Raw genomic sequence first — 21,068 nt, 5'->3', positions numbered from 1 at the left:
TGAAAATGTAAAGATCAACTTCAATATCTTTAAATAACTTCCAAATAAAAGGTGCAATATAGCAAAAAAAGTTATAGAACATTATACAACACTGAGGATGTATTCGTGATATGTTGGGCCTGATGTTATGGCCTGCTTGCTGCACATGTATGTTTGTTTCAATAATATAAGTATTGCTTTATATAAAAAAAACCGACAATAAAAATTTCGTATCATACAAAAACAACATACCATGTGTTAAATGCAAAATAAAGGGGACCGTATTGACTTAAAAAAAAATCAAACTTTACAACATCTAATATTTGATTGTTGGGTGACGAATGTTAAATCGTTGGACAGTTGTAGTCATAACATTATGCTGTTTTAGTATTCGGATTTCCATTATCTCTCAGTATTCATCAACATGTAAGTTGAATCAGATGTAATTTGTAGCAGTTGTAACTGACAACCTTCCAGCTTTAATGGCCACATCGAACAATATTTCATCCATTGGTTAGTGAAGCCTTTTATGGGGCGTATCCAGTTACTCCATCACAATTTATGACCTTCATATGAATTCCTAAGGATTAAAGAATCAGATAAACATACACCATTCACAAGTGTAAGAGTAAACCTTGCGTGTCAATGAAATAGCTATCATACATTCAAGAGAATAAAGGTAATTCATAAACATGTTATTTATGTAGTAATGTACCTGACATAAATTTTTTGGGGTTAACTGGTTATATATATATATATATATATATATATATATATATATATATATATATATATATATATATATATATATATATATATATATATATATATATATATATATATATATATAGTGGCGAATTTAGCTTGTTGTGAGTGGGGTCCTAAGAACCCACTGGTGTAAAAAAGACTTTTATACAACACTACTCAAATTGTACGGGACACCACTAAATTTAAAGATATGACCCTGTATATTTTAAAAATTAACGGTTGTAAGTAAAAGATCATTCTTTAGAAAAAAGATTCACAAAGTACCAATCAAATTGTATAAGACCCCACTTGGTTTTGATCTTACAATCGCCACTGTATACACACACACACACACACAAATCAGCAGACTTTGTGATTACGTTTAAAACATACATTGAAACAAAATACGAATTCAATAATGCATTACTAATTTCGACAATTGACATTAGTAAGTATCAGACTCTTACCTGATGTAGATGAAATGAATTGGAGTGTTCACTTTCAATATGTTTAAACAGGTAAATATAAGCAACGAATATGAATATAGAATTGATTTGATTGATAACAAGCTGCCACAATAAATTGAGATAAAATGTGATTAACTTGAAACAATAAAGCATAAACGGACCTGAAACAGAAATCTGTATAGAAAAAATTTAAAGTGTTGCTGCAGTAACACTACAAAAAGACGGCCTAATTTGAACACTACCAGCTAAGCTGCAACATTCAAAATGGGTTACCGCATTATACATTATATACAAATGATGAATATTGCTGTTATTGCTTACCACAGTTGCTTTGAAAGTTGGATAAACATTCCTCATGGACATAAAGTCTACAAAAATCGGCTGCATAGAAACTGGTACATACCTACTCATGATTCAACATTGAATATTCACAAAAAATATATTTAATTATTTTATATTTACCCATCATTAATAAATATACGCAATCCACACCAAACATCCTACTTGAACAATAATACAACACCACAATAATTAGCAATTCGTTATCTCATAATAATACTAACAAACAAAAATGACTTACTATACTTATGGTAGCCCTGGGTCCGTTTGTATCTGTTGATGGTAAGAGTCGTACACTTATATACAGTGTAAACCTCCTAGTAAACAATGTTAGCATCTGACCCATCTACACTTTATTAATAAATGAGTCAATCAGGCATGTGTTTTATCCTCAAGAGGTCAAATAAAAAAATGTACCTAAAACGGAAATATGTCAAATGGGTCAAAAGTCACCTTAAGTTTATTCGATTGCCCTAGTGCAAGAGTCTTACCTGCAACACTACTCATCCGAAGATGCAAAGGACTTCTAATTTATAAAGAGCGAAAGATACAAAAAAGTTAAATAATTATGAATAACAATATATATATTTTCTACAATAACACTCATCTGCTCATCCTAACTTTGACTGTTATGAGTCGAAACTTACGAAAACAACCAATAATGACCCGTTTGACCAAGCTTGTTTTAATTCGTTTTGCCACATTTAATTAATGTTAACATGCTGGGCATGTTTTTAATGCTCTCTCTATAACATGTTTTGTGTTTTTCAGATATCAGCAAGATTGTTTTTTAATTCTGGTCCTAGAAGAAGCATCGGACTTGTAACAGAAACGGGTTCTATGGCAAGTATAAGTAGTGTCAGTGTAAATGGGAACAGAACAAACCAATTTTCTAAATATCCTACTACTTATAAGTTAGGATCTGCCTGAATCGCGCTTGTCACTTGAATAATAAGCGAGTCAAATACATATGTTTCTGAGAAACAGACTTATGCAGTTGTATGCATTAAATTTAAACTTAGGTCAACTTTCAATCCCTTTCACAAAATCTTTTTTTTTTTTTTCATTTGCACGCTTGACCCATTACAGACAAAAACATCATCCATATCCAACTTTCTAATTTAAAAATGGTAGATATTGACACCTTTAACAAACATCATGTGGAAAGAAATAAAACGAACGCAAACAATGTAAAAAATTAATAACCTTTGTTTGCTTCCCCTCATCTACAAACTTTCTTCGGGGAGCTTAGATGGTAGATTTCACAGTTGACCTTGGGGATGCATCAGCACTTGAAGAAGTTGAGAATGGACCATTTGGTAGCATATTTCTACATATTGGTGGAGGGGCCACACCTGACAACTACAAAATTCCATATAATTATAATGGGGATAATGATATATATTAGTAAGGATAATAAACTAATAACTTAGGAAGATGCAAGATCATTTCAGTAGCTATTTATACCTGGGTCACCATTGGGGAAGGGGTACTGTAAAATGATAGGTTACCATAAACACCATTTTTAAAATTTAAAATAGAGATGTAAATTATGATCTACACATACACAAAATAGTAATAAATTAAATAAAGAGCTAAAAATTGAGAAAGCACTTAGAAGTCATACAAACAGAGAACATGGGCACACCTGAGAACATTAGCATCATCACAGGTTAAATTTCTGGCATCCACCTTTGCAAATAAATGAAGTAACACAATATTAGAATATCATAAAAAATTCGATGGTACTTCCAACAACACAAAGTACATATCCAACCTGTGATCATAGCTTGATCCTTTAACTTCTCAGAACCTGCAACAAAAATATTTTTTAAAACAAAATTAAATATTAAGTAACGATATTCGATATAATACTACGTTTTGAAAGATTTAAACAAACATCTTTGAAACAAATGCTTCTAAAATCACGCAGATACTGTCAAATCAAATACATGATATTTGATTCAAAGATTGGTTGAATGTAAGAACTGTAATAGTATAAAGCAACTATATTCAAGCTAGGTTGTAATCGCCAAATTTTAAAAAATACAAGAAATGAGAATCTAATTAAAAAACTCCATTACAAACCCTAATTCATTAAAATACTTACCGTGAGTTACGGATTTCCCTAATGATGCATCGAAAGGTTGATTATCGGAAAAAAGGTAATAAATCAAATTAGTTTTTTTTTTTTTTTTTTAGAAAACATTTATCATTGAAATCAGATTTGTAAAAGTATAACATAAGCTTTCATAACGATGATTAGATGGATGTTCATATAGTCACTCTTCAGAAATTAAAAACCTAAATCAATCACAAAACCTTTTAGTGATACATAAATCATTGATTACATATTTGTGATTAAGAAGTAAACCTGAATCAAAGACATGGACTTGTAATAATCGATCGAATGAAACAATCATGGAGCAGAATGTCAAAGCGGTATTTTGTTTATTTTGTTGATATGTTTAGCCAAACGGATGTTTCTCGAATATTAAGGAAAAGTAGTTGGTAACTGCTATGGTTTAAGGGCATCAATGTAATTAGCAATAGTAACTGTCGATTAATAACCTAAATGACGCCATGAGCAATTTAAATGGCTGAGATTTAAAATTAGGAGAGTCATCTAGTGGGTGAGATTTTGCCATGTGGGTTTTATACATTAATTATGACATCATAAAAGTTTTCTAATTAGAGATAAAAGAGATTATTATCATTGATTTTTATTATTATTTATTTATTATTTAATATATTATTATTATTAGCATTATTAGCACTATATACTAAAACCCATGAATGGTTTGGTCGTTTTGGCCAAACCCACCCCAAAAAATGGGTCAAAACGACAATAGTGAAGAAGGAGGAGAAAAAAACAAACACCCCCCAAATTTTGTTCAACTTTCAAATTCAATCTCCATCTCAGGGGTGTAAAATGAAACTTATTATTTTAATTAAAAAACTTAACTAAACTTCACCCATATTTTCAACGGGACATATCTTTCCGCCTGCCTCGCGTTAAATTTTTTCGAACACACCGTTCAACTCAAAAAAATCTTATGAACACAACGGGACTAACTATACGCAAAATGGAGACTTCTAAAAAAACGCTAAATACCTCGGATATATTTAATACATACACACACCTAGGTACTAACTATTCCGTAAATACATAACGCTCCGTTAACTATGAATGCGCAATCCAGAAGCCCCGCAACATCGCGCGGGCCTGTTTTACTAATTGAGAATCAAACATTACATAATTGAAAAACAAACATTACACTACATTAATTTAATAATAATAATAATAATAATAATAATAATAATAATAATAATAATAATAATAATAATAATAATAATTATTATTATTATTATTATTATTATTATTATTATTATTATTATTATTATTATTATTATTATTATTATTAATAATAATATGATGATGATGATGATGATGATGATGATGATGATGAATTAAAGGAAAAGGAATAAAAGAGAATGAAGGACAACTGATTTATGATCGTTGTGCATCATCATCCCTTTGTATGCACAATGATGGACACCGGTATATATGTGTCGTCACACTCTTTTACTTGCATTAATCACAGTAAGCTTCGATAACGGATATGTGCGTAGGAATCTTGATAACTTTGTAACTCTTAATGTAACGACCCGGCTTTTTCGACTTGCTTTTATGCCTTGTATTTTTGCGAAACTGCGTATTTGTGCGTACTGTGTTACTTTATTACTCCGGAACCTTGGCACACGTGTTTTATATTCATATATACTTTAAAACGTGTCTTGGTGTATGTAGAATGCTTAACTTGTCCACCGGATGCTTTATACCCGTTAGTGTTACTTGCCGTTACGAATAAACCGCGGACTGCGCGCACGTTTGACTTTTGTCGGAACTGAAATATTTGGACAGCGAAATATTAATTATTATTTTATAATAATAATTACTTGGGCCTTTGGATGCTTAATTTTATTTATATAATTGCTAAAGCCCAATAGTTAGTCTTGTTGGACTTTCTACCTTGTTGGTCTCAAGCCACCCTACTCTAGCTAGTAACCCAATTAATTAGTCCAAGTATTATTACTAGTGACCCATAATAATAAATAAATAAATAATTAATTAATTAATGAGTCATACTAGCATAATGGATAAGGATTATCTAATTGTCACATGGGATTCTAGCATTAGTACACACTTTAGACAACCATTATCCATAAAGTAACAATTTGTCTCCCCCTCCCCTCCTCAAAAATCACGGCCCATGAGGCCTTTGCCATGTCATCAATCCATGTCAATTTCCTTGCCTATAAATACTAGCCATTAGCCTCTCATTCCAACACTTGATCATTTGGTTTTCACACACACTTGTTCTTTCTTTCTTTCCTCTCTAGTTCTTCTTGTAAGTTTTCTTTTTCTTCCTCTTTTTCCTTATCATTTTCGTGTACCATCATCATCATTTATGGAGATCAAGTTCCTTTTAGCTTTGATCTTGCTTATATCTTGTTGATTCAAGCATGAATCTTTCAAGAACATGGAAGATTCAAGCTTTCTAACTTGAATCTTCATATCTTTTGTAGATCTACTTCTTTTATACTTTAATCTTTCTATTTTGTGATAAAGATTCAAACTTTTGTTTGTAATCTTCATGCATCTTCAAGATCCAAGCTTTATGCTTCAAGATCTTCAAGAACAATTAAGATGCAAGCTTTCTAGCTTGAATCTTCATATCTTTTTGTTAGATCTAAGTTCTTTTTGCTTTGATCATGTTATTTTGTTAAAAAGATTCAAACTTGTGTTTATTATCTTCATATATCTTAAAGATCCAAGCTTTATGCTTCAAGATCTTCAAGAACATCAAGGGTTCAAGCTTTCTAGCTTTGCAACCTTGTAACTTGTGTGAATAGGATCCAAGCTCTCTAGCTTAGAGTTCCATCACCTCTTTTTACTTGGATTGTGCTTATACTTGTTGAATTGATGTAAAGTTTGTAGCTTTAGTTGTTATTGTGAATTGAAATTGTGTTAAGACTAAGGATATGATGTAACCTTGGTTCATCATCCATCTAAGACTCATGAATGAGTTGTGTTCTTACTTGGTCTTAACATATTGTGTATTGATGGTGAATCTTGGTCAAAAGTGACGCTAAACTATCAACGAGTTGTACACTTGAAGCTACAAGCATCAAGGATGAGAACCGTGATGAGCATCAAGCACCAAGAACCCCACCGGAGCACTTGTCCACTGATTTTCGTATCTGACCAGACCACCTGGGCTACTGGAAAGTTGGTTTTCAGTTAGTTCAGTTCGAGTAGATGATTTTTCGTTTAGGCCTCGTCTTAATCCGAGTTACGGTTTAGGATTTATGGCCCTCCGAGAGTCACTACACCCTATTAACGTTGTGCTGAAATTTCTGACCTACTCGCACTTAAACCGTCCCCACGGTCAAACGAAGACGAGTTAGGTTCTGGAAATTGGTCAGTGGTTAGGGGACTCATATACGAAGCCATAGCCACTGACTATGCGTCTTTTCAATTTATGTAGAGGTCATAGCAGCTGACCGAAGTCAGCCTATTTTTTCGATCTCTATTCTTGTCGAACTTACTTAGCTTTTATGATGATGAATGATGATGATGATGACACTTAAACTTATTTTATGCACTATTAGAATTTATAAAGACAACCTACTGACTTAGTAACCTTCGATTTAGGTTGACGACCTTTTGGACCGACTTACTACTTGCGTACTTTCATTACCGACTTTACCGCTTTTATCACTGTGAGTTATAGCATCCCTTTTTACTTTAACTATTTTGGGACTGAGAATACATGCGCTTTTTACGATTTACATACTAGGCACGAGTACTTAAACTTTATATGTGTGTGGGTTATACAACGGCATAAACATTCCCCTTAGCACGGTAACGTTTAGTCATTGGTTTTTGAACCGGTGAACGCGAATCTTAGATATAGATCCATAGGGTTTGACATCCCCACTCGGGCTAGTCGCGCTAGCATTTAACGGGTGTTTAATACTTCGTGAACATACGCACTCGCCAAGTGTACTTTCAGGGGGTTATAAACGTTAAGTCTAGTTACCGGGTGCCCACGGTTATACATATACTTTTCATACTGTTTTGATACGCTGTTGCAGCACTGAAATCTCGTGGCCTATCTTGCGTTACTGTTACAACTTAAACTATAGCTCACCAACATTCGTGTTGACTTTTTAAGCGTGTATTTCTTAGGTGCGTAGAGGTTTATTGCTTCCGATGTTACACTTGCTGTCATGCTGTTATTGAATTGCTGTTATGGACCTACTGTACTAGTTATCCGCTGCATTACTAGAGATGTCTCAAATTATGAAACTTATGTTTTGCATTCGTAAACTTATGTTATTTCGGAAAAATGGTTTGTAATAAGTCTTATGACATGTTATCTTTGTAAAACGTTATTTTTTTAATGAATGCAAATCGGTTTTCAAACAGCATATAGTGTTTGACCTTGTGATGATCCTGTTGTTGATGATCCGTACACGATGGTTTTGTACGGGGCGTCACAGTTGGTATCAGAGCATTGGTTGTAGGGAATTAGGTTGCATTAGTGAGTCTAGACCGACCCGAGTAGGATTCACTAATAGGACTAATCTACAACTTGCTCGTTTACTTGTTAATGTTTACTACTGCTGCATGTTACTGCTTACTTATATTGCCATATGATCTGCTGTATGCTACTGCTTACTCTTACGGCGATGTGAACTCACTGTATGCTATTGCTTATCCTCGCTACTGTATACTACTATCTGCTTTCGATTGCATGTTACTTCTGTTTAGTACTGTTAATACTGCCATGCTATATACTGCTGTAGATGATCTAGGTTGCTGTAGTGCCTGATTACGTGCTTGCTTCATGCCTGCTATTCGCTGTACCGACTTGGAAAACTTACCTTTCCTAGTTCAAATGTTTTTCTGAACCCTTTTCCCACACGTTTAACCCTAAGGATTGGTATTGTAATCCACCTGTTACCATCGTTCCACCATTCTGGAGATCGAAACGATTCTTCACGCAATCTAGGAGGAGTACCCCTCGGATTACACGCCCACTAAAGTCGATCCTCGGAGGAGGAGATATTGGAGGATTTGTCGGAGTAACCGCACCCCGAGCTCACTCTAAATAGCCATGTACGACGTGTGAACATTCGAAGGTTTTTCAGTTCCCGCAAGATGGCTCGTATCTCGTACGCTTTCATGACCATCACTTATCTCTTTCGTTCTTCACCACTATTCGACGATCTGACGACATTTCTGGATTTAGTACCCTAACACTCTTAGGCATTGGGGAAGTCGGGAGGACATCTCCTTTCACAAGGTCAGAGTGCCTTCTACTGATGCTCAGCTATACCCAAAGACTTGGGAGTCGCCTCAAGACATATCGTATTACTACTTGCTACACATACAACTCGACGCGAGACCCAGATTGAATTTATAGAAAGGAACCTAACGACGTTACCTGAACCTGAATATTTTGAAGAAATTTCGGGACATTTAGGCATTGGTGCATGACCTACGGAACTTACGCACCCACACCAAGAAACTGTGAGATTAATTATGTAGATTTTGTTTTGAGATAGCATAGATAAAGCACCGTTGGATGAAATTGAGTAGAACTGGAAGTGATCACGTTACATTGACCATATGGAGTGATATTGGAATGAACGTACGATTTAGTACAATATAATGACGCCAGGCCAGCGTAATTATATTGAAGTGAATCATGCAGAAGTCCCAATGTTACTACATAAGGAATATGAAGCGATTCAAAGGAAATTTTGGTAGGAACCACTTGAGTATACGCATTATGGTCTGATAAAGGCAGGAATAACCACTTAGTCTAGATACTGTACGAGAAGGGCCTGGACTGCCGAATTGATAACCCGAAAATTTGTTATAGATATAGACACCCTGGATACTTAAGGAAAAAGTTCTCAAATAGGAAAAAACTTTGGACTCACATACGATAGAGCAATCGTTATCTCAGCTATGGAGACTCGCATGGATCCTGATTTTAGCTAGGGTACGTTTCTTCACAACGATTTATCGTCTCAAAATTGTTTAATACTAGAGTGATAGAAACCTTATATCTAAGAATCCTAGTGTGATGACTAATAAGCCATTAACAACCATGAGAGTTAAGTATTCTATAGGACAAGCTAATGGTAAGTTGGCAGAGATAGAGGAGTAATTTAAGATAGTACCTTAAAAATTAACAGGTGGGTCATTTGGAGATGACCTCATGCCAACAAAACTTGGAAGTTTTATAGTAGTAGTTGGAAAGGATTAGTTACCTGCGCACAAGCAGATGTTATTTGAGAAGGTTGATAAAAATTTTCACGGCAGTATAATAAGATTTGGTTGGAATGGACCTTAAGAATAACCTAATACTCATCGAGTTAGGAAGCTTTGAGGAAATAGTTGGAACGGACTGACTTTCAAGGATGAAAGCAAAAGTTATTTATAGTAAGAAGATTATTTGTATACCTCGCGAGAATGGTGAGCCAAAAGCCATCTGGGTTACTTCAACAACCCGAGATCCCACAATGGAAATGGGAAGGGATGACGATGGATTTCATCCTAAAACTACCGAAAACAATAGGCAGTTATGACACTATCTAGGTTATTGTTGACCGCCTCACCAAGTCTGCTCACTTTTTAACCATGGAAGAAACCGATACAATGGACAACGATACATAAAGGAAACTGTATCCCGTCACTTCAGCAATTCAAATTCTATACTACCCAAGAATCGTATTTGATGCTCATTCTTATGCAACACTGAATCCTAACCTATTCCGAGAGAATTCTTAATCAATGATAATCACACCATCACCCTTCTTACGTCGATATTAGTCATACCAGTTCGATATTTCCAAAATCAATGGGTAGTTAATTCCCACCCTCATACTCTCCCTTTCGTATCTCACTTATAAGCAACAACTTTACACTTAAGCATTTTTGGTCAAAGGACTTATGCCCTACTAATAGTCATCAACCACATTTAAATTCAACAGTTTTCATTACCTCATGATATTGATGCTCAAATGTCACCCAAAATTTTCAAAAAAAAAATCTTTTACTCGATCTTTTTCCAACTTGTAACCTCCGAAATATGAAATTTTTTGCTGCCAAAATTTTTCACACACTATTTTACTGTGCGATCCTCCCAAGGTTTTATAAAAGTAAATTTATTTTGTTTGTCATTCGTGCAAATTTTTGAAATCATATATGTTATATAAAATAAAGTAAATGATTACTTATTTTTGACAAATACATATGAAATTTTACTTTCGCATTTACAAATCAAATCTTTTATTCAAAAGATATTTTACTTTAAATGGTACTTTTTGTACATAACCCTAGTTTACTAAGAACTTCATTTCTTTTCTTACATTGTCACCTAAAAACGGTTTCTATAAAACTTTCGTTGCTTATTATATAAAATTTTTCGTTGCTTATTCGTATCCAAGTCATCATGAAGACTTTACAACCGTCGAAATTGAGAGATTCATGTGTGTATGTATGTGATGAAGGCACTTACTACCACGTCATGCAGAGCCCTCGGGCATCCACTAACACTTAAACCATTCAAAATTACTGCGTTACCCCCGAAATCTTATTTGTCCTAACCTATTCCAAGGGATTCTCACCTAGCGATATTAACACCATTAGTATTCCGACTTTATTATTAGCCATAACCTGTTTGGCATTTTTACAAAGTCAAGAAGCGATTAACTTCTCATCCTCATGCTCTATCCTTCATACCTCACTTTTTAGCAACGGCTTCACACGTGAACATTTTTGCCCAAAGACTCGTGTTATCAAAACTACATTTAATTCATTAGTTTTCATTACCTAGTAACATGTCAACCGATGATCCAAAGATTTTTCACTCGACCTTTTTCAACTCGTAACCTTTGAAATACGAAAAACTATGTTTATCAAAATTTTTACACGTTGTTTATTCGTGCGGTCCTCACGAGATTTACGGACAAATGAAAGTCATAAAATTTTTCTGTCACCGATGCGATTTATAAAATTTTATATGTATAAATTCACCCTTACTTATTTTGGTTAGTACATACAAAGTTATACCTTCAAATTATTTAAACATCACTCCTTATTCGAGTTGTTTAACTTAAGCCAAATAGTTTTGTGCAAAATGGTACACGTTGTACATACTTCTAAATTTACTAAGAACTTCGTTCCGTTTATGTTGTCACATCAAACGTTTAAAGATTTTTCAAAACTTCCTTGGTTGATTTTATTAAAGGTTTCCGTATTAGACTACACCATGTAGGGATCACACTTCTTCTCTCCCTCCGGTAGGGATGAAGCTTACTATTAAAATCCTTGTTAAAAACGCTTGAGCCACTTTGGGTGGCAGATTTATAAAAATTTGTTAGGAAGTCTTTGTACTCAAAAAATGTTCCTTTTAAGGTTAAACATGGCAAAATCGCGGGCCGATAAATCAGTTTTCTGAGGTACACTCAATGGTCACCCCATTGTAGGAAGGGCACTAGGTGGGTTTCTATTCTCAATATTTCACGGCTAATCGCAACATCCTCGTAAACATCATCTCTATGAATTAGTAGGTTGAGGTACAAGGAATCGTTTTGAGATTCTTTTCACTTAGAGTAAACCGTTCTTTACGACCAAGGGTCCACGTATCTTCTTGTCCGCGCATCTCCTTAAGTATAAGGATAAATTCAGAACAAACCGCTCGAAGAGTCCACCCTGGTTCAAAGATCACACCTTTCGTGTGATTCTTTTTCAGAAATGTAAAGTAACATACTTTAGGAATCTATGAATCTTGTTATCCTCTTGGAAGGGACTGCTTAAAACATCTGTAATACGGATATGGTTACTCTACACATTCCTTCCTTCGTTGGTTGCAACTATATGTTGTTCTAGTTAATGTTAACCCTAATTTCAACATGTAACTGAAAGGATAAAGTTAAATTATGGAACTGTTCTTTCATTCCATCTAAGGATAAGTTCACCTGCAGTATGGTAAACTAGGTGATATCCTTCATTGTTCGTTCAGACCGTCCTGAAGGCACTATAGATAATTATGGCTTGCATTGCATATAAGTCCGATTATTCACTTCCAGCAAAAGTTTCAATTCATATAGTCAAATGAAACGTTCTTAAATATCGGGTTCTTCATACCTATGGTCTCCTTTCGAAATTAAGGGATTAGTACAAAATCCGTGGCTAACACTATCCAGACATCAAATCGCATGGTTATGATCACCATGTTTTCCATTCTACCTGTTAGCCTTGTATTGCGACATAAGCGCTCAATGTTTTAGATGAGTTTGATGCATTCCATGCATCCAGCTTACTGAAGATGCCTGTAAGGTTAAAAACATCATCTTTCCTTCTGTGGATACATATATTCGGATGACATACTCATGTTAGCCAGAAACGAAATCAATTTGTTGATCTCTTAGGACAAGAGACTTAATTAATGGCATATACCTATTCCTACTTTCATACGCCCGAGTACCTTTCAAGGTAAATAACTCACTTCTGAGCCCACAAGTCTCATGGAAATTTGATACGCTCCTTCTTATTCAAATACGGTACCATTATTGAGCACTCCTCAAATTTCGGGACGAAATTCCCATTAACAGGTGGGTAATGTAACGACCCGGCTTTTTCGACTTGCTTTTATGCCTTGTATTTTTGCGAAACTGCGTATTTGTGCGTACTGTGTTACTTTATTACTCCGAAACCTTGGCACACGTGTTTTATATTCATATATACTTTAAAACGTGCCTTGGTGTATGTAGAATGCTTAACTTGTCCACCGGATGCTTTATAGCCGTTAGTGTTACTTGCCGTTACGAATAAACCGCGGACTGAGCGCACGTTTGACTTTTGTCAGAACCGAAATATTTGGGCAGCGAAATATTAATTATTATTTTATAATAATAATTACTTGGGCCTTTGGATGCTTAATTTTATTTATTTAATTGCTAAAGCCCAATAGTTAGTCTTGTTGGACTTTCTACCTTGTTGGGCTCAAGCCCACCCTACTCTAGCTAGTGACCCAATTAATTAGCCCAAGTATTATTACTAGTGACCCATAATAAATAAATAAATAAATAAATAATTAATGAGTCATACTAGCATAATGGATAAGGATTATCTAATTGTCACATGAGATTCTAGCATTAGTACACACTTTAGACAACCATTATCTATAAAGTAACAATTTGTCTCCCCCTCCCCTCCTCAAAAATCACGGCCCATGAGGCCTTTGCCATGTCATCAATCCATGTCAATTTCCTTTCCTATAAATACTAACCATTAGCCTCTCATTCCAACACTTGATCATTTGGTGTTCACACACACTTGTTCTTTCTTTCTTTCCTCTCTAGTTCTTCTTGTAAGTTTTCTTTTTCTTCCTCTTTTTCCTTATCATTTTCGTGTACCATCATCATCATTTATGGAGATCAAGTTCCTTTTAGCTTTGATCTTGCTTATATCTTGTTGATTCAAGCACGAATCTTTCAAGAACATGGAAGATTCAAGCTTTCTAGCTTGAATCTTCATATCTTTTGTAGATCTACTTCTTTTATACTTTAATCTTTCTATTTTGTGATAAAGATTCAAACTTTTGTTTGTAATCTTCATGCATCTTCAAGATCCAAGCTTTATGCTTCAAGATCTTCAAGAACAATTAAGATGCAAGCTTTCTAGCTTGAATCTTCATATCTTTTTGTTAGATCTAAGTTCTTTTTGCTTTGATCATGTTGTTTTGTTAAAAAGATTCAAACTTATGTTTGTTATCTTCATATATCTTAAAGATCCAAGCTTTATGCTTCAAGATCTTCAAGAACATCAAGGGTTCAAGCTTTCTAGCTTTGCAACCTTGTAACTTGTGTGAATAGGATCCAAGATCTCTAGCTTAGGGTTCCATCACCTCTTTTGACTTGGATTGTGCTTATACTTGTTGAATTGATGTAAAGTTTGTAGCTTTAGTTGTTATTGTGAATTGAAATTGTGTTGAGAGTAAGGATATGATGTAACCTTGGTTCATCATCCATCTAAGACTCATGAATGAGTTGTGTTCTTACTTGGTCTTAACATATTGTGTATTGATGGTGAATCTTGGTCAAAAGTGATGCTAAACCATCAACGAGTTGTACACTTGAAGCTACAAGCATCAAGGATGAGAACCGTGATGAGCATCAAGCACCAAGAACCCCACCGGAGCATTTGTCCACTGATTTTCGTATCTGATCAAACCACCTGGGCTACTGGAAATTTGGTTTTCAGTTATTTCGGTTCGAGTAGATGATTTTCCGAATAGGCCTCGTCTTAATCCGAGTTACGGTTTAGGATTTATGGCCCTCCGAGAGTCACTACACCCTATTAACGTTGTGCTGAAATTTCTGACCTACTCGCACTTAAACCATCGCCACGGTCAAACGAAGACGAGTTAGGTTCTGGAAATTGGTCAGTGGTTAGGGGACTCATATACGGAGCCATAGCCACTGACTATGCGTGTTTTTGATTTACGTAGAGGTCGTAGCAGCTGACCGAATTCAGCCTATTGTTTCGATCTCTATTCTTGTCGAACTTACTTAGCTTTTATGATGATGAATGATGATGATGATGACACTTAAACTTATTTTATGCACTATTAGAATTTATAAAGACAACCTACTGACCTAGTAACCTTCGATTTAGGTTGACGACCTTTCGGACCGACTTACTACTTGCGTACTTTCATTACCGCTTTACCGCTTTTATCACTGTGAGTTATAGCATCCCTTTTTACTTTAACTATTTTGGGACTGAGAATACATGCGCTTTTTACGTTTTACATACTAGGCACGAGTACTTAAACTTTATATGTGTGTGGGTTATACAACGGCATAAACATTCCCCTTAGCACGGTAACGTTTAGTCATTGGTTTTTGAACCGGTGAACGCGAATCTTAGATATGGATCCATAGGGTTTGACATCCCCACTCGGGCTAGTCGCGCTAGCATTTAACGGGTGTTTAATACTTCGTGAACATACGCACTCGCCAATGTACTTTCAGGGGGTTATAAACGTTAAGTCTAGTTACCGGGTGGCCACGGTTATACATATACTTTTCATACTGTTTTGATACGCTGTTGCAGCACTGAAATCTCGTGGCCTATCTTGCGTTACTGTTACAACTTAAACTATAGCTCACCAACATTCGTGTTGACTTTTTAAGCGTGTATTTCTCAGGTGCCTAGAGGTTTATTGCTTCCGCTGTTACACTTGCTGTTATGCTGTTATTGAATTGCTGTTATGGACCTACTGTACTAGTTATCCGCTGCATTACTAGAGATGTCTCAAATTATGAAACTTATGTTTTGCATTCGTAAACTTATGTTATTTTGGAACAATGGTTTGTAATAAGTCTTATGACATGTTATCTTTGTAAAACGTTATCTTTTTTTAATGAATGCAAATCGGTTTTCAAACAGCATATAGTGTTTGACCTTGTGATGATCCTGTTGTTGATGATCCGTACACGATGGTTTTGTACGGGACGTCACAATTAAATCCCGCGTCTTCTAATATCGCCTTCCATTCATCTTCGGTCCTTTCTCTCCCACCAATAGTACAAGTCGCTAACATAATTATATCAAAATTAATACATGCATCATCGAATACACCATCTCCTTTAGGATTTAGAATGATATCTACAATAATAACTTTCCCAGGTTTCTCAATTATGGAGTCTCGACAGTTTTTGAGAATCTGAACACACTTGTCATCACTCGAGTTATGCAATACTGACTGTCATATATATAATAGAACATCAAGCACACACTATTGGGTTTAATCGGTTTAGTTAGTGATTTCACGTATATATTGCGTGTCAAAATGTTTTGGACGTTTGATATATGTAAGTTACTTTGTTATTTTAAATTCTAATGTTCTACTAATAGTTTGATAGGTTGACTTTATCAGTTAGTGGAGTTATGAGTAATTAAACATGTGCTAGTGGATAATAGATGGTTACCGAATAGTTAGGAGGTCATAGTGGTGGTTTATTATTTGTTTAGAGTATTTATAGTTCGTCTCTTGTGAATAACTAGTTACTACTGGGGTGCCCTCACGTTGCGTCGAGGAACGTTTGTTAAATTCGATTGTCAAAAGGAAGGGAAAAAATTGAAGCAAAAGGGAAAAAATTGGAGTTCGTAGAAAATTGCAATAAAAACAAAAAATGCTAATGACAACCCTAAGAGTTGTCATTAACAAGTAACTAACAATTATATATCTTGTAATTAAAAATAAAATAATTTTCACAAATAACCGTAAATAACAATTGAGATCTTTTTTCACACAAAAGTCAATGATTTATATTCTCTCCATCATTTAGTCTTTCATGACAATAACCCATTAACTTCCGTCTCCATACTCATCTCCTTCAATGGAAGTTACTTTGTAAAAGCTTATAAATTATTACGCTCTTCCATTACTTCAAGTCTTCAACACCCATTTTACAATTCAATTCTTAAGGTTCGTTTGTTTGTGTATACTGTAATCATCATCATAAATTCATCATCATTACTTTTTTCATACAATAAAACCAAATTTTTTTTTTTGAACGGCCGGTTAGATGGTTAGTCGCCCCACACACGCTAGAAGGAACCTGCTCTCGAATCTTCGCACTTACGTGAACCGGATCGATTTTATTATATACCTACACCTGCCAGTAGCAAAGTGTAGAGACCACAGACCCGAAGGTTGACTGTGTATATATAATATGCGGTAAACTTCCCCCCATGGAATCGAACCCACACCAATCGCGATGAAATGATGCGGACTCACAGTCCAGGAGCTTGGTACCACTCAGCCATATGCTCGGTGGTACAATAAAACCAATTTGACTTTCAAGAAAATATGTACTACAGAGTACATAACTTCAATATCTCATTGCAAATGCAAATTAAAAGTTTAAAAACGAAATGAAGGTCATAAAACACAAAAATAGTAACTGGAGAGTAGAAACCGAAAAAATACCACATTAATTTAAAGGTGGTGAACGTGGATTTGCAGTTATAAAGAAAATATTTCAATATTTGATACGTTGCAATCAGAGAGCATATGGCAGTTATGGGAATAAGAAAAAAAAAATTGGAGGGTTACTCCTTTATTGATTGGAAGTCAATGCTTAATTGATTGGTGGTTACTCTTAATGACAACCCTAAGGGTTGTCATTAGCAATTCCCTAAAAACAAACCAGTGTTATTATTTATTCTGTTCCTTCATTAATTAATTATAATTTTGATTATTAATTAAGGGCATGTGTTCCAAAACACACATAACATTTATAAATATTTTACATTTATGTGGGAGAGATTAATACCTTGATAAAATAGGAATTTGCAGGGGGATGGCCTTAAACATGTCCCCTTCAACGTGTGTAACCCCTTGATATGTTGGTGCATTTGAAATAACATGAGGCAAATCAAAATTTATACCTTTAATATGTGGATATTTTCTTACAATGTCATTTATAGCCGTCCCTATACCACCACCAATATCCACTAAAGTTCCTTTCACACCATGAAATTCATAACTCGACAAGATCGCATCCATGGTGATCCTTGTGAAACATGCCATTCCTTCATTGAAAATCCTAGGGAAAAGTGATTGAAAATGCATTGAACTTTTACACATTTTCTATTGTATGCATCTAACTTTTAGAATTCCTATTGTATGCACTAAACTATTTAATTCGTACTATTGTATGTAGTCAATGGGCTATAGCAGGTAATCCATTTATGTGTAGCAGGTCACCTAATCAAAAATGCATTGAACTTTCACTAATTTTCTATTGTATGCATCCAACTTTCAAATTTTCTATTGTATGTTTTTTGTCATCATCAAAATTCCTCCAAGGAATTGTAAAACGTAGACGTAAAATGCAAAAAAGGTAAATTGTAAAACATGTGAGTAAAACGCGTATAAATCGTAAACGCGCTTAACATGTAAAATGTAAATGGTAAGTAAAACATAAACATAAATGGAAACACAATACGTAATTGCAAAACGTAAACATAAACGTAATAAATAAGCGTAATGCGTAAAAGTACAACGTAAACACAAAACGTAAACGCGCGCAAAACACAAACAAAAAAGTGAACGCGTGCAAAACGTAATAACGTTTTTCATTTTTTTCCTCTTAGGTTTTGCGTTTACTTTTTGCGCGCATTTAAGTTTTGGGTTTACGTTTTGCTTTTACGTATATGTTTACTTACTACATTTACATTTTGCGTTTATGATTTTCGTTTACATTTCGCATTTACCTTTTTCTTTTATTTTTTTTCGTGCGTTTGCGACTTTACATTTTACTCTTACGTTTTGCGCATGCTTACGTTTTGCTTTTACGTATTACGTTTACTCATTACATTTACCTGCTTACATTTTGCGTTCCCTTTTTGCGCTTTTTGCGTTTATGTTTATGTTTTACTTAACGTTCAACGTTAGAACGCGTTTACGTTTACATTCTGCGCGTGTTTGCTTTTGCGCGCGTTTTACGTTTACATTTTAATCTTACATTTTACATTTACGTTTACGTTTTACGATTTACTTTTTGCGTTTTACATTTACGTTTTACAATTCGTTGGAGAAATTTTGATGAAGACAAGTACATACAATAGAAAATTTAAAAGTTTGATGCATATAATAAATTAGTGAAAGTTCAATTCATTTTTTATTAGGTGACCTGCTATACATAAATGGATTACCTGCTATATACCATTCACTACATACAATAGTACGAATTAGATAGTTTAGTTCATACAATAGGAAATCTGAAAATTAGATGCATACAATAGGAAATGTGTGAAAGTTCAATGCATATTCAATCAATTTTCCCAAAATCCTATTGTATTGTGGGTTGGTCGAAGCAAAATCCCACAATTCGACTCCATATGTCTTCTGAATTGCGGTACCTCCTTCTACAATAGATTGTTTTAACCCAAGAAAAGGTGAAGTTGAATCTAGATGGGTCATCCACATTGCAAATGCCGCAAGACTATTCCTTTCATCATGTATGAGCCATTTAGAACAATAGTTTAGCACGTAGAGTGGTTCGATGCATTCTGGTTCATGCACCTCATCTATAATTTGTTTGCGGACCAAGAACCTCATGAGGCGCGAGAGGCCATCCAAATTTAACGTCGGAGAGTTAATCTCGCGAGCTATTTGAGTCAAAGTTAGCGGGACACCTCGATTGTGAATTATATCAACAATCTTGAGTTCTATGGCACATCTTATAGCTACACCAATCAAAAAAGATTGAAGATGTTGCATGATCATTGATTGGCCTTTGATTATTGGATCCTCTTCTTTTTTATTCATTATTTTTGATATAAGAAATGACAATTTTGTTTATGCTAATATGATGAATAGACTATAATTCGTGTCTTTAGTTTATATAGGCACCTTACTTCCATGGACCCCCTAGCATATGCATATACATTCATTTGGGAGTATTTCTTTTGGGTGATGATATGTAGACAATCCTTTTTTGTTATGTACACAACCAACATGCTTTACAATGTTGTACTGTACAACACTGTAAAAAATGTTGGTTGTGTACATAACAAAAAAGAGTTGTGTACATATCACTCCCCATTTCTTTTATATCAAATGCGTTTTGGTGTTAGGGAGGTTTCTTTACAAGAAAAATAAAAAAATAAAAAAATAACAAAATCTTATTATTACTTCATGCGTCATATCTTAAATATCTACTGTTGATTTTTCAAAATTTTTATTTGCCAACAGTGATCATAATATTTATATTTGTGTTATATAATATTTGATGAAAAAGTTATATGAATGAAAACATATTTAAAATTAATTAATTCATATAATTTTATTATATAATATTTAATGAAAGTTTTAGTTAACACATTAATTATTACAATATTATTATTATCATTATCATTATTATTATTATTATAATAATAATAATAATAATAATAATAATAATAATAATAATAATAATAATAATTATTATTATTATTATTATAATTATTATTATTATTATTATTATTATTATTATTATTATTATTATTATTATTATTATTATTATTATTATTATTATTATTATTATTATTAATATTCGTATTATCCTTCTTTAAAAAGGTATCTACAGAAATCAAAGGGCGATGTCAAGGTACCTAATCAACTACATGTTTGATTTTACACTTTTATCTTCGATGTACTCGAAACTTTTTAGAAGACATCATTTATATCTTACGAAGTTCATAAGAATTCCACGAGCACCAACATCCTTCACCGAGTATATATCAATAAGAATAGATAATGAAGTATCGACTACATTAGTGAAATACTACGCGAAGATTATGTAATCTATAATGTTTTAGAGATTATTTATTTCTAGTTCCAGCCGAAAATCAAATGAGTTTAATAGTATATTAACTCATTAAATCTGTAT

The 21,068-nt window shown here is 34.1% G+C and overlaps 1 pseudogene; it reads right to left on the bottom strand.

Annotated features, from left to right (window-relative positions):
* Positions 1-980: 980 nt before the first annotated feature.
* Positions 981-19,966, bottom strand: LOC139870788 (desmethylxanthohumol 6'-O-methyltransferase-like; annotated as a pseudogene).
* Between the last annotated feature and the right edge of the window lie 1,102 nt (positions 19,967-21,068).

This window comes from Rutidosis leptorrhynchoides, chromosome 10 (genome assembly GCF_046630445.1).
Source record: "Rutidosis leptorrhynchoides isolate AG116_Rl617_1_P2 chromosome 10, CSIRO_AGI_Rlap_v1, whole genome shotgun sequence".
In the NCBI taxonomy this organism is placed as follows: domain Eukaryota; kingdom Viridiplantae; phylum Streptophyta; class Magnoliopsida; order Asterales; family Asteraceae; genus Rutidosis; species Rutidosis leptorrhynchoides.
This window is presented reverse-complemented; position numbering and strand designations above follow the sequence as displayed.